This window comes from Pteropus medius, unplaced genomic scaffold (assembly GCF_902729225.1).
Source record: "Pteropus medius unplaced genomic scaffold, Ma_sr-lr_union100, whole genome shotgun sequence".
NCBI lineage: Eukaryota > Metazoa > Chordata > Mammalia > Chiroptera > Pteropodidae > Pteropus > Pteropus medius.
The window spans coordinates 9,665,483-9,677,659 of record NW_024356249.1 but is presented as its reverse complement, the minus strand read 5'-3'; the positions used below and the strand labels follow the sequence as shown (position 1 = coordinate 9,677,659).

The following is a 12,177-nucleotide window of genomic DNA, read 5'->3' as shown; positions in this document are numbered from 1 at the left end:
TGTCCAAACCCATAGAAATATACAACATTAAGAGTAAACCCTAAGGTAAACTGTGTATGGACTTCGGGTGATTATGATGTCAGTGTAGGTTCATCCTGGGTTAAAAATACCACTCTAGTTTACAATGGGGGAGGCTTTGCTTATCTTTTCTTGGCAACTTGATGTCACAGTAGAAAGCATCGATTATTGACCTGTAAGTGGAACTTCTTTTGGCCTAAGTGTCATTGAACTCTTCTGCACTTTTTTGTTAGACCTTTATTCACATACCATGCCACTGGGAGGAGGGAGCATGATACACAGTTTGAGACAATAGTGGTACTATAGGCTACTGCTGGCCAACATGAGTTCCACCAAACCATTGTTTACAGGCATTTCTCTCACCAGCGACAGTGTTGGGAAAGGTCCATCAGCAACATTGTCTCATTAGATGAACCTGTCCCATTCAGCTGATCTCTTCAGTCTTTTTCCATCATCATGCAACCTATACATTCGTTATATAACTTTTTAACTATAAGCTATGTATATATTACACATAAACCATATTTTAAGAACAAACATGTATATGTTAATAAAATTATATAAACTATAAAATTATATAGTTATAAAACTTCAGCATTATCTAACTATAGGCTATGGTGATTTAAATTGGAGGAACTCCTGACTGCTTTGAAAAATCCCTGTCCCGACCCTTTACCATGATTTCTTATGGGAACACTCATATTTAACATACATTTTCAAAAGTTTTAGATTTTTAGAAAAATTGAAAGTACAGTGAGTTCCCCTATACCACCGTTGCCACCCACTCCTCATAAACATCTTGCCTTAGTGTGTAGTAAATTTGTTACAACTGATGAACCAATATAACTTAAGGCCATAGTTTACATTAGGATTCACTCTTTATGTTGTACAGTCTGTCGATTTTGATAGATGTATTATGATGGATCCTCCATTCCAGTACCATACAGAATGGTTTCAAGGCCCCCAAATCCCCTGTGCTCCTTCCCTTCCTTCTCCTAGGCACTGGCAACCACTGATCTTTCTACTGTTTCCATAGTTCTGCCTTTTATAGAATGTCATATAATTGGGATCACACAGTATGTAGCTTTTTCATATTAGCTTCTTAAACTTATCAATGTACATTTAAGTTTCTTCCATGCCTTTTAATGGAAGTTCATTTCTTTTTAGTGCTGAATAATAGTTCATTGTATGGATATACCACAGTTTTTTATTCATTTACCTATTGAGAATATCTTGATTGCTTCCCATTTGGGGCAGTTATACATAAAACTGCTGTAAACATCGGTGTGCAAGTTTTCACGTCATTTGGGCAAATATCAAGGAGTATAATTGTTGGATCATATCGTAAGAATATGTTTAGTTTTTTAAGAAACTGCCAAACTTTTCCAAAGTGGCCGACATACAAATTTTTAGATTGCTTGTGCTTTTTCAAAAACACATTACTCAGGTATGTAAAGGAATGCCTGTCCTTTGCAGAATCTTAGAGGTTTTTTGCTCCCTTACTTTCTTCTTGCTAATTTGAGTTTAACATGAATCACCCCTGAATCTTTTTTTTTTTAATAAGTCCGCATCATCCTATACTTTTCTGCAGTGGTTTGTTTGTTTGTTTGTTTTTTTAAGACCAAACTTGAGAATGGTGTATTTATGCCTATTAAAATATACCCTTTGAGGTTTTACTCATTATTTTAGGCTGTTGGAGTCTTTTTGGAATCTGATTTTACCCTCCAAGGGCAGACTTCATTATCTCTGGCATGTCTAGTTGCCTACCTACTTGACTGACATATCTTTTCTGTCTCTCTAGTTTCCTAAACTGTCCCTCTGGTTGCTGTCTGTTTTTTCTACCTTTTTTTTTCCAGTGGCAAATTCCAGCTTGTGTTACTTTGATGGATGTATATAGTTAAACATAAACCTCAGACAACAGAAAAACATGCATTTTCAAAGCCACTAGGGAGTTGTATGCTTGAATCATGTTAAATGTCAAGAACCTTTGTTTCCTTTTTTTTTTGACACATAACTTTTAGTAATTTTGATCGTGCGGTCTTCTTTTGGTATCTTGGAGCCAATTTATCTGTTTTCAGCTTTCTCTGAGCTTTTCTGTATGTACTGGAAACGACACAGCCCAGAGACTATTTCTATAATACCTAGTAGATAAAATGACCTTGTTACCAGTCCATAAGGTAGAGGACTTACTGGGAGGCTAATCCTTGGGCCTCAGTTTCTCAGCTGCACAATGGAAGACTTGTGTTAACCAGGGGTTTCTGCTTGTGCTCTATGGAGTCCTAAGGAGCCTCATATGGTCCTGCAGGAGGTGAGGGGGATGAATGGCTATAGCTCTGTCTGTTCCCCAGCTCCTTCAATAATAGAATTTCCACTTTCATCTTAGATTTTGTGGTTTGACATAGGATTCTGTTTTAAGAAAGGATTCCCAGAGTACATCATGCAGCTTTGATGGTATGTATGTATGTATGTATGTATGTATGTATGTATGTATGTATCTATCTATCTATCTATCTATCTATCTATCTATCTATCTATCTCTGGTTTCATGAGCTTGGAGGCCGCCCTCAGATTTTTCATGTGGTAAAGGGGGAGAGGGGCTTATTGTGCTATTTGTGACCTGGAAATAACCACACCCCCCATTATAAAAGTAATTACATGCTTATTATTTAAAGGGAGAAAAATTATAAAACAGTAGAATTCATAATTCATAATTTCATTCTGCAGAGAGGATAGCATTGTTAACAGTTTCAGTACATCTTTCTAGATTATTTTTTTTGCCGATAACCATGTTCATACTCTTTTTTTCAATGAGACCACACTCATTCTAGCAGATTTTATGATCTGTTTTTTAAATTTTTTAAATTATATTGTGGACATTTTTCTGTGTCAATACATATGATTCTACTTCGTCCTTTAATACTTCTGTAATATTTCTCTGTAATAATGATCTGTAACTATACTAAACCAGAGTGAATATTCCTTGTTGCACAACACATGGATTCTCTTCTAAAGTATATAACTCTAGTTTTTATTTACATATTGCTACTGGCATACTCATTTTTTTAATAGTTCAGTTTTTATTAACTCTTTTGGAGGGTTGTGACATTTGTTGCTTGTACCAGTTGCTTTCCTTTCCTCTGGTTTGATGATAGATCAAGACCTCAAAATAATACCCCAATCAAGCTACAGATGCAGATAGCCTTTTTTTTTTTTTTAAAGGCCATAGTTCTAACTTATTGTCACCTTTAATAGTTACAAGTCTCTTTTCAAGAATAAAATCCTAGCAGCCAGAATTATATTTGACATTTTATTCTAATATATTACTGCTGGTGAGAAAGGCAGTTGACTTGTTTTGACCCAGGTGAACTTAGTCCTAAGAGACTAGGAAGGTGAGTGACGGGCAGCTTTTGGTGATTTGACACAGCTGCAGGATGTTTGTTGTGGCCAGGACCAAGTGGCTGCTGATAAATGTGTATGGTAAATTACATTTGAGGGTTCTTTTTCCCTTCTGTTATTTAGAATTTTACCAAGATCACATTGAGAAATTGATGGAAAAATATTTTTTGTTTTATAGACTATTCTTTGTGCTCTATACTATTTCAAATATTTATTCCAAATAGATGCAACATTTGATAGTTATGGAAAACTTTTGGTGATTTTTTTTTTTTTGAACAGGAAATACAGTGTAAACATTATTTAGGGAGGTTTTATTTCTTTAGAAACTTACGATAACATATCCTCCTCCCACCTTTAAGTTTGGGGATATCTTGCATAGGTTCACCAAATTCTAAAATGGAAATATAATCTCTAGTTTTAAATGAAACCATTTAAATTTAAATTCAACCACTTTCTAAATTTCATTTATTTCAGTATTGAAACATGTGCTTTTTCTCCTCCTTATCTAGGATTCTAAGATGATTTTTCATTCTTACTGCTGTGTCTGTAACTTTGATTATGTGCTATCCTAAATTTAATTTTGTAAGTGATTCAACATACCATTTATTTTATTGTATTACAAAGTGAGAGGATTTTAATTTTGAATGGGCACTATTCAAAATTTAGATGTTTGACACTTTTCGAAGTGTTTATGGGTAGGAACTATTATTATGCTATTTAGAGAGGTTTATTATTATTGTTCACATTACAAAATATCTGGATACTATTTGTCTTAATGTATTTCATGTATTCTTTCCAAGTAATTTAGGAAGTTCTAATTTCTCATTTATTTAGCAAAAGAATGTGAGTGATTATTCTGAGCTTTGAGCAGTTCTAGGCGCTGGGTTAAAACACTGAAAAAAATCTTTGCCCTTATGAACTTACCTTCTCGTGGATTGGGAAAAAAGAAACATACTACATCAGGTGGTAATGAGTGCCTTGGGGAACATGATGTCAGCTTGAGATTATCTCCATACTGTTCAGAAGATTAATCTCAAAAATGCTAACTAAGGCTGTAAATGGAAACTTGGGTTGGATATATAATGGACCTTTGATTGACTATTGATCATTGATGTGTAATTTGAATGGATTCCTAGATTTATTGTCTGCTCCCTTTCATACTACTTTCAGTTTCACAGTTGTGTTAATAATTCTTAGTGTGGTTCTATTTATTGTTGCTTAACATACTACCTTCCGTAGTGCTTTACATTTAGGAAACATTTTCACACTTCATTTTTTAAGTGGCCACAGAATAATAGTTACGGTTGAACCACGTGAAATTACTAATATTTAACTATTTTGGATCTCCAAAACAATTTCATATTGTTTAGTCTAATACTGTGCTATACTTACTTTTAAAATTAAAATGTGAACATGTTTGTAAACTGTAAAGCACTATGCACATTAAGATTTAAATTTTGTTTCTGCTGCTCACTTCCTATTTGCTCTAGAGCAGTTACTTAACTTTATTGTGCCTCATTTCATCATATATCAGTAAGGGTTATAAGTAATAATACCTCATAGAGTTGTGAGGGTCACATGACATTGTATATGTGGAAATGCTTAGAAAAGCACCCAACACAAAGGGCTCAATATATGTTAGCTATTACTACTCTTTGTGGCAGGCATTACCATTCTCAGTTTTGCAGATGATGAAACAGAAGCTCATAGAAATTTTATGATTTTTTTCCCCCCAAGATTATGCACTAGAAATCAAAACCAGGCATTTCTGACTCAAAGTTCTGGCTTTTTTTGCTTACACAGCAGCTCTCTCCTAGGAAAAGAAGAAAAAAAATAATTTTCATATAGTAATTTACAGAGCACATTCTCGAATCTCTCCAGCATAGTTACTTTAACTTATGTAGTTAATTAACCTTGTTTTCATAGACTGTTTTGATATCCATAAAGAAAAATGTTTGGCAGAAATGTGTAAACTGAGATATGATAGGTAATTGTGACTTAATGTTATGTTGTTACCTTAGAAAAGGTACTAGTAGCACTTTAATAACTGATTTGTCGAGGGATTAGTAAACCTAAAAAGTGTTGACCTCACATGTCTACGAATATAAGTGCAGTTTTTAATTTTTTTAAAAAAAGAGCAAAAATAAATGTTAAAAAGCAGTTAAAAAAAAATAACACCTAAGGTACCAGTTTACATCCTCCTAGTCAGAATTTCCACATGGATATCTAATAGGCCTCTCATTTGTTCCTCTGACATTTGTTCCCATTTCAGTAAATGGCTATTATGTTCTTCCAGTTGCTCAAACTAAAAACTTGGAGTCATTCTTTACTCCTCTCTTTCACTCTACCCTACATCTAAATCATCAGGAAATCCTGGCAGCTCTACCCTCAACATGTGCAAAATCTACTATCACCATCTCCACTGCTGCTACTCTGGTCCAAACCATGCTCATCTTTCCGTAGCCTTATAATTGGTTTTCCTGCTTCCATCCTTTTTCTCCCGTCAGTCTGCTTTCACATAGCAGGCCAAGTGAGCCTTTTAAAATGTAAATCATAAAATTAGATCATATCTCTCCAATGTTCAAAACCTTTCAAAACTTGCCATCTCATTCAGACTAAAATCGAAAGATCTTAGTTAGCAGTCAAGGTCCCATAAGCCTGACCCTGACTGACCTCCTCTGCCTCTCCCCGTCTAGCTTAAGGTGCTTCAAGTACTGGGGGCATTTTGCCATTCCTTGGTCACACCAAGTGGGCTCCTGCCTCAGCATCTTTGCATTTGCTGTTCTTGCTGCCTTGGTATTCTTCCCCTAAGTATTTCATGCTGTCTCCCTCACTTCCTGCAGATATGAGCTTAGACATCATGTCAGAAAGCCATTCCTTGACCAGCACTCCCCACCTCCCTTCTTTCTAAAATATTATGTATATATTTGTTTATTGTTTATCTTTCTCTGGTAGGCTGGATGGAGATAAAGAATAAACAAGAAGGCGGGACTTTTTGTTCACTGCTGTCTCTTCTGCATCAATGCTAGACACACAGTAGGTGATTCTCATGTATTTGTCGAATGAATGAATGTGTTGAATCTCCTGGCAAGGTGTTATCTCAACTCTTCTGTCAGTACATTTGATATTGTTGATTTCTCCCTTCATTTGGCTACCATGGAACTACTTTCTCCTGATACTCATTCTTCCTTGTAACTTCCTCTTATTCTTCAGGGTTTTTTTTCCCCCCATCTCTGTATACCCTTTGAATATTCTCCATTTCCTTGCTTTTATTGTTTCACTTTACGTATTATTCTTGGTCAGTTTTTTTATGCTCTATGATCTAGGAGATGTCCTTGTTGATGAGTCCCAAACTTATACCTGTCCCACAGCTTCAGATCTAGGAATATATTTGGATAGCTAGCGTGAATGTCGTGAATCATTGTTTATCTCTGCAAATCTGCTCTTTTACTGTTCCTTGCCTTGGTTAATGAGGCACTCACCAACCCAAGCCAGAAACGTGTGTCATCCTGGAGTTACCACTCACTCACTGTTCAGATCTAATTGTTCACCAAGTCTTTTCCATGTTTGCTACCTAAATATTTCACACATGCTTTCCATGCCCAGTGTTTTAGCTGAGGCCCACTGGTGCTCCCTCATGGACCGTTGAATTAGATACCTGACTGGTTTGACTCAGTCCTTCCCAAGCCTTTCTTCACAGAGTTGTAGTGTTTGCAGAATGCTACTCATCACCTTTAGCAGTGTTTCCATCCTATCACCCAGTCCCCAAGGGTGGCCAGGAGTTATAGCAGAGGGGCTTTTGTGACCTGTGGTTATCTGTAGGCTGAATAGATAGTAAGCAACATGATATTGCTTACTAGTTTGCAAAAAAAAAAAAAAAATTCATGATCTTTTTCTGAATACCTGCAACTATCATGTAGGAAAGGTTTCTTTTTCTGGCTTTTCTTTTTCTTTTTGGTCGTTATAAAAGGATCTTCATAATATTAAGTATCACTAAGCTAGAAGATGAGATAAAAATAACTGCACAGCATATAAGGCCCCCACCGTCTGGCCTTCCCCAAGTTGAACCTCTGGTGCACTCCATGCTTGGTCATGCTCCTCATACTCCCACCCCAACCCCCTTTCAGCTCCCAACACCTCTTAAATAGCTACTTCATAAAATCTTTCCTGATCATAATAAAATCCAAACTCCTTCCCAAGGCCTACCAAAGGCCTTACATAATTTCTCCCATTTTGCTTCCTTCCACCCTGCCTCTTTTCACTGGGCTCTTCCCATGGTTGCCTTCTCATCCATTCAGGTCAAAACTCAAATCTGCCTCATCACAGACCATTTCCACCCCATTTTCTTGTTTAATTGCCTTATTTTATCTTCTACATAGTACCTGTCACTTACGGAAATGTCTTCGTTTGGGGGCTCCCTCTACCAGCATCTAAGTTCCTTGAGGTTAGGGACTGTGTTTTCTTGCTTATTATTGTATCTCTTGGCCTATAACCTGGTCTTCAGTAAATGTTTGTTGATTGGATTACATACCTCCTTTTTTTAGCCCCACTCTTATAATTATTTTTCATAGCATTTATACATTGCACTGCAGAGTCTTTGTTATGATTAGAGTTTTCAACCTCTGGTGCTAGACCAAGCAGGCATTGTAACGGAGCAAGGCAGCCCGGGAGTAGACATCGTAAAGAGAACTTGCCGTTAATAGGAGCTGGTTCTGCTCCCCTAGCCAGTTAGTTGTTGCTAGTCTGAAATGATAATAATGATTAGCATTTATTGGAGGGATACTCTGCTGAGTGCTTTATTTATTTCATTTCATCCTCACATCCACACTATGAGGAAGGTATTAATACATTACCTTCAGTTTATAAATGGGAAACCCAGATGCAGGGTAAGTAACACGAAACTAGCAAATGGCAGAACTGACTCTCAAGCCCAAGCTTTTAACACAACACTGCTTCAAAGTGTTCCCAGAACTTTCTGATTTTTCAAGAGAAGTCAGAAATCTGGAGCTTTTATATTGTTTCCCAATTTTTAAATGTTGATAGTTCACTTTTAAAAACCAAACACAAAAAACAATACAGACCAAACAAAACAGGTATAAGGGTCTGCTTTAGTTTACATGGTCTTTTTCTGACCAGACCTGGAGCTGCTTTTGGTTCTGCCCTTAAGATCCTGGCACTCAAATGCTGGGTGGATGGTTGCATGAACAATTGCAACAATCATTTCCTTTACTGCCTCATTTTCTTGCTCTACAATAAAGTAAAATAATGTCATGTTTCTGTAGCATGTTATAGTTATAAACTACTTCCATATATATTGTTTGACTTTTTAAAAAGCCTCAACTGATCTTGCCACCACCAAACTATATGTGTGGGTTCCTTAGTCCTTAGTTTCACAGTGATTAGAAGGAGTAAAACACAGAGTAAACCACAAAATGATGTGTTAGGCTCACTTCTCACTTGCTTTTCAATATTAATATTGCTGTTGCCCCACTGATCTCCTATGCCCAGCTCCATGTGTGAGAAAGCAGACTTTTAAACATTCCGTATTATTTCAAATTAGCAAGACAGTAGTACACTATCCATATATTGTGCAAAATTTATGGAAAATACAGTAGTGTGGATACTGGAATTTTGGTTATTAGATCTTGACTTTTCTGCGTACACTTAGTTTCCAGTAATTGGTCTGGCCCCCATTTTTACATGTTTTTTTTTCTTGTTTCTAAATTTATATAAATATAAGTAATAATAGGGACTTTTATAGGATTCAAAATTCAATTTTAAAGTAATTTTATAATAGTATGATTACAAACCTAAAATCTATGCACAATTCTCCATTTTCCTCAGAAAGTCAACTCCTTGTCCTTTTTCATTTTTATTTTTTAATAATTTTGTTCTGTCTACTGAAAGTGGGAGTAGGCAATTAGCTAAACCATTTAATATAAGTGAAGAGAAACATGATGAAATCAGTTGACTACCCTGGTGCTCACAGAAGACTACCTTGCAAAGACGTTACTTGAGGATTTCATGGAGTGCATTTATTCTTATAGCTAGGAAGCATGCATCTCAGGACTCAAGTTTGTAGGAGCCAGTCCTGAAAGTAGCTATATCCTTTAAGGCAGTGATGGTCAGGGCAACAGGAGACATGTTAGAGGGACTGGGATGGGTACCTGCAGATGCAGTTTGAAAAGTCATTCAGTCTGACATGCATATCATTTTATAATCCAAATTCACTGGACCCTCAGTAAAACCCAAATTTTGGCTTGAAGATAACACACATGATAGTGTAAGATAGCAGTTAAGAAGCCAGTAATGTTTAGAGGTTGTGCTCCAGGACAGGGGAGGTTTCTGAGGGAGCAGATGGAGCACTTGATTGGAAGGCATGAGATGTGGGTTCAAGTTTTGGCTTTGCCACCAACTAGAGATGTGACTGCAGTTAACTCACTTAGTCTTTCTGGATCTCAGTCTGTAAAATGAGAAAAGCAGACTAGATGGTCTCCACAGTCTTCGGTATTTTAAATTTGCCTCTTGTTAAAGTAAAGCTCTTTGGGCATTTGGGTCTGATTAATTATCAAGATAAGAGGATATAAGTCAAAGTGAATGGGTACAGATTTTTCAGGCAGTCTTCATTAGAGTATTATTTGTACTTCCTAACAAATCAAATGGCAGAGGAAAGAGTTTTCAATTAAACAAACAAAAAACCACGAATCTCCTGCCTCATCTCTTCCCATCCCCAGCCCAGCAGTCCACAGGCAACCTTTAAAAACTATTTTACTCTTTGTTTTTAGCTTCTTGTGGAGTTATTTTCATAAGTCTTAATAATATGTGTAAACTTAAGTTCCTTATTTATCAACTTTAGATAACATCTTTGGATCTTTTTATACGAAAAATAAGAATTTAACTGACATTTTCTACCCCCTCTCTCCATCTCCCATTATTTGATATTTATATTATATTTGAGAGTCTTTTATTAACTTTCTTTATAATTTTAAATGACAAACTTTTATTTTTTGATCCATCAATTTTCAGTAAGGTCTCAATGTGTCGTTTCGTAAATGGGGTTATAGGTGCTCCTGCACATCCCTTTTCTGTATCCCACCTCCTGGGATCTATGCTTTCAGTGTCAGGGTTCAGATTTTCATTCTGTCCTCCATGCACCACCAGCGTTATGTATTTACCTTTGTGTTTAGATTGCTGTTTTTACTGCATTTCTTTTCTGTGCCTGCTATAATAGCAAGTCCAGAATCATAACTGTGATTAATCAAAATTTTACGTCCTTTAAACACCAAGGAAATTGAGTGTGTGTTAAAGACTTGCTTAGTAAACCATTGGTTTACTCATTTATGCAACAGATATTTATTGAATATAAGAATTGTTATCACAGTGCTGTTTATAATAATGAAAAAACTGAAAACAACCTAAATGACTAACTTTTTGGAATTAATAAAATAAGTACTGTACATTTTTACAGGGAATGCTCTGTAAACATTAAAAATTATGTAAAAATATTAACATGAAAAATTTTAATTCTTTATTACATTTAAAAATATTTACAAAATAGCATGTACACGGTATCCTCACTTTTGTTTAAAACAAAACCAACCAACCATATCAGAGAGTCGATGAGGGATGGGAGCTAGAAGCATACCGTATATATATACCAAATCGTTAACTGGTAATGTGGCCATCTTGGGTGGTGATTTCTGTTTCTTTATTTTTTCTTACCCATATTTTCTCTGTTATCGAGAAGAACATGTGTCATTTTTATAATAATAAAAATTTTAAACTAAAGATAAAAGATTAGAGTTGCCAGTCATAGTTTTTCTTTGAATACTAATGTTAAAATAACCTAGGAATACCTGATAAGAATTCAGTAAATATTTGTGGAATGAGAGAATGATTGAATCACAGAGATTCCTAGATTGATAGTATTGACACTTATTCCTTCATAATTTTATCCAGAAACAAGTTCAGTTATCTCAAAAGAAAAATCATGCATTGAACTGTCTGCCAGAATCTAAGAAACAGCTTTAACTGAATGTTGGTTGTATAATAACAGATCCAGCAGGATTGAGGCCCACCCTACAAGCGGCCAGGCAACAATGCTATATTTCACAGTAAGCAGATCTGAATAAAAGTGTCCTTTGTGTTTGTCTGAGACTGAGGGGTGGGACTTGTGGCAATTTATGTTATTTCTCCTTAATGGAGATTGAGGCAGCCTCTAATCCTGCTATCACATGACAACTATTTATTTGATTTTTGGTAATTTGGGAAGCAGCTGTGGACAAATGATTTTCCTGCAAAAAAAGCCAGCTGCATTCTGACCATTTGCAAATAAATGCCTGGGCATGCTAAACTTCCTATCCATCTTGTTTCTAATCCTGTGATAGCTTCAGTAACTTACCTGCTTTTTATTGACATTTATAGCTGTTAATAAGGCATCCGAATATTTGAGAATGCATTTTCTAATCCTTTTTACCATTGTCATCAGCATTAATTAGGTACCTTCTCCATTCAGGGCACTGTGCCAGACACCGGGTTGTAAGCTGTAAGGTGTTGTACAATGCGGATAGACTACTTCCCTCTTTGACAGGTGGGTCAGCATTAGCTTTATTTTTAGCAGATTAAATTGCAGTGCAAAGAAAGAATCTGGTTTGGAGGCAACTGAGAGCTGTGTTGCTTTGAGTCTGCTGTCTGGGTGTTCATTGATTTCCCCCCATGTGCTTTCACAAGCTGTTGCCTCTGCCTGTGGTGCCCTTCTTTCAT

General features: G+C 36.1%; 1 protein-coding gene across 13 annotated transcripts in view; it reads left to right on the top strand.

Annotated features, from left to right (window-relative positions):
• Window positions 1-12,177, top strand: part of NRF1 (nuclear respiratory factor 1) — a 117,377-nt gene that overhangs the window by 15,070 nt on the left and 90,130 nt on the right. For 2 of the 13 annotated variants that reach the window (XM_039860874.1, XM_039860870.1), the window contains exons 2-4: window positions 6,370-6,450; window positions 11,471-11,528; window positions 11,930-12,004. The exons of 6 other annotated variants lie outside the window; for them this stretch is intronic. The gene's annotated coding sequence lies outside the window, so the exon portion shown is untranslated. Of the gene's footprint in view, window positions 1-6,369; window positions 6,451-11,452; window positions 11,529-11,925; window positions 12,005-12,177 lie in introns of those variants that run through there. 5 more of the 13 variants (XM_039860873.1, XM_039860872.1, XM_039860871.1 and 2 more) reach the window with 4 other exon arrangements.